Source organism: Triturus cristatus, chromosome 7, assembly GCF_964204655.1.
Source record: "Triturus cristatus chromosome 7, aTriCri1.1, whole genome shotgun sequence".
Classification (NCBI taxonomy): Eukaryota; Metazoa; Chordata; class Amphibia; order Caudata; family Salamandridae; genus Triturus; species Triturus cristatus.
The window spans coordinates 1,813,955,117-1,813,963,074 of NC_140590.1; the positions used below are offsets into that span (position 1 = coordinate 1,813,955,117).

Genomic DNA, 7,958 nt, shown 5'->3' on the forward strand with positions numbered 1-7,958 from the left:
TAGTAGTGTAGAACTGCAGTGAGGTTTCTTGTGTTCATCTCTTTTGTTCCTCTGTGCATTAGGTACCTTGTTCTCCTTCCTGGGAGCAACCAGCGAAGATAGCAAAGGAGTAGCAGAGGGAAGCAGTCTGAAGGTGTTGTCTCTTCTCTGTCCCATTCCCCTTTCCCCCACACTGGTGAAATCGCTCTGTGAGATTGAGCGCGGTGGCACCGGTGGGTGGGCATTGGGATTTAGCGTCTATTCTGCTTCTGCGAAGATCAGGTACTCCTTGACAGTTCTGTAGCAGGTTGTGGGTTTATAGAGGAATAGGGTGGGATGTAATTTAATTGTAATTAAGTAATGAATAATTTTTATTTATTGGTATTGATAATTAATTTATAGCTAATTAATTATAAATTGTTAAGTATTTTTTATTGATTGATTAATTGATAATTATATTAATTGTATTAATTTATTATTGGAGTGGGTTCTGGGTTTATAGGGGAATAGGGCGGGAAGGAATTAAGTAATTATTAATTTTATTTTTGGGTATTGATAATGCATTTATTGTTAATTAATTATTAATTGGTAATTCATTTTTATTAATTATTATTTATTGGTATTGATAATTAATTTATTGTTAATCAATTATTAATTGCCAATTCATTTTTAATAATTGATTAATTGGTAATTAAATTAATTGTGTGCCATTTTATGCGGAGTGCATTGTGTGTTTATTGTGGAATAGGGTGGGAAGTAATCTAATGCTATTAAAAATTTATTATTAAATCATTATTTAATTACAGCAATTATTTACTTTATAAGTATGTTATTTTTAACCCCTACGCTATCCAACGCTTTCCATACTGTTGCACTCTTTGGAGTGAGGATATAGTAATTATTACCCCTACGCTAGCCAACACTTTTGTTACTGTTGCACTCTTTGGAGTGGGAATAGTATGTTTTTACCCCTAAGCTATCCAACACTTTCCGACTGTTAAACTCTCTGCAGTGGGAATAGTACTTTTTACCCCCACGCTATCCAACACTTTCCCTACTGTTGCACTCTTTGGAGTGAGAATAGTAATTTTTACCCCTAAGCTATCCAAAACGTTCCCTACTGTTGCACTCTTTGGAGTGGGAATAGTAATTGTTACCCCTACGCTATCCAACACTTTCCCCACTGCTGCACTCTCTGGAGTGGGAATAGTAATTTTTACCCCTATTCTATCCAACAGTTTCCCTACTGTTGCACTCTCTGGAGTGGGAATAGTAATTTTTACCTCTATGCTATCCAATACTTTCCCTTCTGTTGCACTCTCTGTAGTGGGAATAGTAATTTTTACCTCTACTCTATCCAACACTTTCCCTACTGTTACACTCTTTGGAGTGGGAATAGTACGGTTTTACCCCTAAGCTATCCAACACTTTCCAACTGTTAAACTCTCTGCAGTGGGAATAGTACTTTTTACCCCCACGCTATCCAACACTTTCCCTACTGTTGCACTCTCTTGAGTTGGAATAGTAATTTGTACCCCTACGCTATCCAACTCTTTCCCTACTGTTGCGCTTTGTGGAGTAAGTATATATATTATTTTATATTCTCTCCACAACTCACTGTTTATCACAGTAAACACTCGGATGCCTCAATGTGCTGCAAAAAAGTCTTTAATGGCAGACTCAAACAACGTGTTTCGGCTTACGCCTTGCTCACGCTCGTAGAAGCCCCAAACACACATGATTATATCCACTTCCTTCAACTCATTAGAAGATGAGCTAGGTCTCCAGGCAATTCGGCATTTTTTTAAAACACAGTCTATTTCCTCATTTCACCACTCACAGATGATTTAAAACATGATTGAGTTTTGTTTGACTAATAATTTTTTTATCTTCGATGACACCATTGACAGGCAGTCACAGGGTACTGCAATGGGCACCTGCTTCACCCCCAGCTATGACAATTTATTTATGGGCTGGTGGGAGGAGCAGGTGGCCTCGCAAATGGCGGAATTTGAGAGCACTGCAGTCCTGTGGCTGCGATACACTGATGATATTATTTTCATCTGGAGTGGTGATGAAGAGTTAGCCAAATGTTTTACTGACAAGTTGAATGTGAACACTCATAATCTTTTTTTCATGTAGCACATCAGCAAAAGCTCTATGGAATTTCTGGATGTGTACTTAGATGTGAAAGGAGATACACTAGAAACCAGACTGTTTCGTAAGAAGACTGCTGGGAACAGTATTCTTAGTGCTAGCAGTTCACACCCACGAAATCTTGTGTACAGTATCCCCTATGGGGAACTTCTGCGAGCTAAAAGAAATTGCAGCACTGGGGCTGCGTATATGCATGAGAAGGAAATCATGTGCAAACATTCAAGGAACGGGGGTATAGTGAGAAAATCATTTCTGAGGCTGAAACCAGAGTAGAGAGGGCTACTAGGAATGAACTCCTATAACGCAGTAAAAAAGAAGAAAACAGAAGTGTATACAATTCATAACAACTTTTTCTGGACAGGCAAGTGAAGTACGCAGGATTTTTAAAAAACACTGGCATGTATTGTTGACAGATTATAATCTGAAGAAGAATCTGAGTAGCAATCCACAGATAACTTTTAGAAAAAGTTGCTCATTAAGGGATGATTTTAGCCACAATCATGTCACAGAATCTGAAAGAGGGAGCGAAAAGGGACGACCTGATTCAGATGCTGCAAGAACTATAAGGCATGTAGAAGAAGCATTGACTGTGATAGGCTATTGCTACCAAATTCCAGAGGAAGTTTGTGATCAGAAAATCATTAACTTGTAACACTGTATACTGTGTGTATATCTTGATCTGCCCATGCAACAAATGGTTTGTTATGAGCACAATACAACGGGCTAAGGAATGGGTACTCGAGCACATTCGTGCAATAAGACATAATAATAGGCAGTACCTCGTAGCTCGCCCTTTTCATGCCTGTCATTTCCAAGATGAAAATGCTGTCCGCATGGTTGGTATTGATTTAGTAACTGTGGGTGTCAGAGGAGGCAATAGGGAACTCCAGGCAATTCGGCATTTTTTTAAAACACAGTCTATTTCCTCATTTCACCACTCACAGATGATTTAAAACATGATTGAATTTTGTTTGACTAATAATTTTTTTATCTTCGATGACACCATTGACAGGCAGTCACAGGGTACTGCAATGGGCACCTGCTTCACCCCCAGCTATGAAAATGTATTTATGGGCTGGTGGGAGGAGCAGGTGGCTTCGCAAATGGCGGAATTTGAGAGCACTGTAGTCCTGTGGCTGCGATACATTGATGATATTATTTTCATCTGGAGTGGTGATGAAGAGTCAGCCAAATGTTTTACTGACAAGTTGAATGTGAACACTCATAATCTTTTTTTCACGGAGCACATCAGCAAAAGCTCTATGGAATTTCTGGATGTGTACTTAGATGGGAAAGGAGATACACTAGAAACCAGACTGTTTCGTAAGAAGACTGCTGGGAACAGTATTCTTAGTGCTAGCAGTTCACACCCACGAAATCTTGTGTACAGTATCCCCTATGGGGAACTTCTGCGAGCTAAAAGAAATTGCAGCACTGGGGCTGCGTATAGGCATGAGAAGGAAATCATGTGCAAACGTTCAAGGAACGGGGGTATAGTGAGAAAATCATTTCTGAGGCTGGAACCAGAGTAGAGAGGGCTACTTGGAATGAACTCCTATAACGCAGTAAAAAAGAAGAAAACAGAAGTGTATACAATTCATAAAAACTTTTTCTGGAAAGGCAAGTGAAGTACGCAGGATTTTTAAAAAACACTGGCATGTATTGTTGACAGATTATAATCTGAAGAAGAATCTGAGTAGCAATCCACAGATAACTTTTAGAAAAAGTCGCTCATTAAGGGATGATTTTAGCCACAATTATGTCACAGAATCTGAAAGAGGGAGCAAAAGGGGACGACCTGATTCAGATGCTGCAAGAACTATAAGGCAAGTAGAAGAAGCATTGACTGTGATAGGCTATTGCTACCAAATTCCAGAGGGAGTTTGTGATCAGAAAATCATTAACTTGTAACACTGTATACTGTGTGTATATCTTGATCTGCCCATGCAACAAATGGTATGTTATGAGCACAATACAACGGGCTAAGAAGTGGGTACTCGAGCACATTCGTGCAATAAGACATAATAATAGGCAGTACCTCGTAGCTCGCCATTTTCATGCCTGTCATTTCCAAGATGAAAATGGTGTCCGCATGGTTGGTATTGATTTAGTAACTGTGGGTGTCAGAGGAGGCAATAGGGAACTCTCATTAAGAAAGCTTGAATCAAGGTACATTATTGATTTTGAAAGCATGATACCCAAAGGTTTAAACTCCAGCGAGGAGCTGGCAATCCACCTGTATGACTACTGATGTTGAATTTTGAACATTGTAGTTGGTTCCAGATTTTGGTAATTTTAATCTTTTGTATCCTTTTAGGTGTGGGCACTTCACCTATCAACTTTGAAAAGAATCATGTGTGGTTAATTTTGTCTTGTGCACACTGTGATGAATTTATTGGGACACTTTGAATGGGAACAATCAAAATGATATGTACACAAAAGCCCACTTGTGCGAGACTGCTTGGTCATCACTCTGTTACATTAGGTCCTCTAATGCCTATTAATAATTGATATTTGTGTCATTGGCCCACTTGGGCAAGATTGCCATGATTGAGATTTGTTGCGGATAATAGATTGTTTTCTGCACAGTTTCTAACGTATTAGAGCCTTGAAAACATATGCCCCAAGGTGATATGCACCGGACTTTTATGTTTTATCGAGTGTCATTCCTTATTTAATACATCAAATGTGTATATTGTACATATTGATTCAAGATATATTCAAGATATATTACCTGAATACATTGATTGTACATATTGCATAAGATTGATTTAAGACATCTTTTATGTGTATATAATGAGTTCTGCACATTACAAAATGGTCGCCACAGTTGTCAATATTGTACATACACTGAAATGGTGTTAGTCCGTCTTCTAATGCGTTGAAGGAAGTAAGTATAATCATGTGTGTTTGGGGTTTCTACAAGCGTGAGCAAGGCGTAAGCTGAAACCCGTTGTTTGAGTCTGCTATTAAAGACTTTTTTGCAGCAGATCGAGGTGTCCGAGTGTTTCCCGTGATAAACAGTGAGTTGTGGAGAGAATAATTGGGATTTCTGGTATCCCGACTCGGACCACCCGTGACAGACTTATACATTCCTGACCGGGAGTTGTGGAACGAATATTATTTTATATATGTATATGTTTAATTTATTTTAACATTATATGTATTAGTTATCATTTTTAAACATGTTTTAATATTTTTAACTATGTTTCTTTTAATTATATGTATTATTTACTTTATTTTACATTATTTTTTAACATAAAAATCTATATTTTTTACAAATATATTTTTGACCGATGTTTTTTTCTTGATATTTTTGTACTTACAATGATGTAGATAGGATGTTGATATTCTTGACTTCGATATTTTTGCGTTGATATTTTGGTACCTCGATATTTGGTCTGTCGATATTTATTCAGTGATCCGTTTAAAACTATAATGTTTAAATAAATAGAGGTAGCTTGGTTTACATTTCTTTGTATTTAGAGTTCACAAGCATTATCCTTTAAACCCTTCAAAGCACATAAAACACATCAAGCAGAAGAGAACATGCACAGTACATATTTTTTTTACTGGATCTTTAGTGAAGGAGTAAAGGATATGTAGCAATACGCGCCTTTGTGTTTTCAGAGTGACCACATAACATGACATTAGATCAAACCATACTGTCCTAAAAAGTACAGATTTGTGTTTAATTAATGAGCCTGGTTAGGTATTTAAGAAACTTAACCAAACCTCTCCAAGAAGGGGCATATCTAGTGTAACAAATAGGAATTTGGAAATACTTGGGATGTTGACGAGTTGGCATGTAAGTTGACCTATTTGCTAACCATTATTTAGGAAATGTGATTATCATTTGAAGACTGTCGGATGCAATAGGTTAACTGCAGTGAGCTTTGTTATAGTTGCTCTCACCAATAGGTTTCTTACTTAAGCATAAGTGGCAAACTCATCATTTAATCTAGGTCTCCTGGCCTTTGGTCAAGGGTATAGCAAAAGTGCCAAAAGCTCTATTGCAAACAAGTTATATGAGAACCGTGCCCCCTGCCATGGGGAGGAGGAGCCTTAACCGACATGCAGTAGGCATCCCTGAACCCTTAGCCCTAGTACAGCTGCACCTGCTGCTCTTATAACAGCTGCACTACTGCCTTTGAAGACAAAGATACTTTAAAAATTACACTAAAGAAATGAACAATTGAATGCTTATCATTGGTCAAGCTTCATTTGGACAGTTCAAAGCACATCTGGATCTGGCACTCCAGCAGGAAAATCTCCAGTTCTGTGAGAGACGTCAGATGACAACATGGGAAGTTGGAAAGTTTATTTTGCAAAATCGTTGCAGAATACTGGACTTCGCTTGTTCTCTGATCTTCTTCAGGGCACATTTTACTTCGCGGTTTCTGAGACTGTAAATAACGGGATTCAGCATTGGAATGACAGCGGCGTACAGCACGGCCAGGATCTTGTCTTTCTCCAAGGAGTTCATTGATGCAGGACCAATGTAAGTACATATCATGACTCCACAAAACAAAGAAACCACAATCAGGTGGGAGGAGCATGTGGAGAAGGCTCGCCGCCGCCCTTCTTCTGAGCGGATATTGAGGACGGCTGATATTATGTAAATATATGATATACATATTAAGGTGAAAGGGAAAAAAACAAAGATGATGGCTTCTATGAAAATCACAGTTTCAAGTTGGCTGGTGTCAGAGCAAGAGAGTTGTATGATTGCCTTTCCATCACAGAGCAAGTGGTTGATGACATTGGAGTGGCCGAAGGACAGTCTAGAGGTCAAGATAGTATGCGCCACTGAGCTCAGGAAACCAGAAGTCCAAGAGGCCATTAAAAGTAGACTGCACAGTGTCTTAGTCATGGTTAGAGTGTAATGCAAGGGCTTGCAGATGGCCACATAGCGGTCAAAAGCCATGGCAGCGAGTAGGTAATATTCTGCGATTGCAATTGAAGAGAAAAAATAGAGCTGTGTCATACACCCAATAAATAATATAGCTTTGTCCTGGTTCAAGTGTATTTCCAAAAGTTTGGGAAGGGTAACTGAGGTGTAACATACATCTAAAAATGACAGATTGCAGAGGAAAGCATACATAGGTGTGTGAAAGTGAGTGAGTACATCAGCAGAAACAGAACAAACAAAGGAATTTGCAGCTGTGGATGATCAGAAAAACCCAAAAGGAGGAATTCTGCAAATCTTGTCTGATTTTGGCATTCCATACTTATCTTACCAATGTGATCTGTTGGGAAAAGTAAGCATTTAGTGAAATATAAGACATCACAAAAGTTACAATATGTAAAACTCATGAAATGAACAAAAATGGAAATGTTAAGTAATTGAATTTCATACTCTGCATTCATGTTGTTTAAATGTGAATAAGCTCAAGGGGTTGCAATGGTTGAATTACATAATATGGAGAACATCAGTATTACAATACACAAATATTGCAAAATAAATATTAGGAACCAAAACATTTTGTCTACATACTTTGCATGTAAACTAAAAACATTCTGTGACAAAAATATTCCATTGATTTTACTATATATAGCATTATTTGTAATTTATAAATCAATATTTACAATAATAATACAAACATAAATACATAGGAATATTTTATTTAAAAAAATATAAAATCGAAATAATATTTTTTTTAAATCAAAATGCTGTTTCAACATTCAAAACATGCAAGATTGTTCAATTATTTAATTTTACACACAACTAAAATCAAACAAATATTACCACTCCCAATTAAGCAATAGTAGGGACAATGTGAGATTTTGCAGGTGTCATATTTATTATTACCACTCCAATC

At 37.6% G+C, this 7,958-nt stretch overlaps 1 pseudogene; it reads right to left on the reverse strand.

Moving 5' to 3' along the window:
* Positions 1-6,427: 6,427 nt before the first annotated feature.
* LOC146813247 (olfactory receptor 5B21-like) lies at positions 6,428-7,365 on the reverse strand (annotated as a pseudogene).
* Between the last annotated feature and the right edge of the window lie 593 nt (positions 7,366-7,958).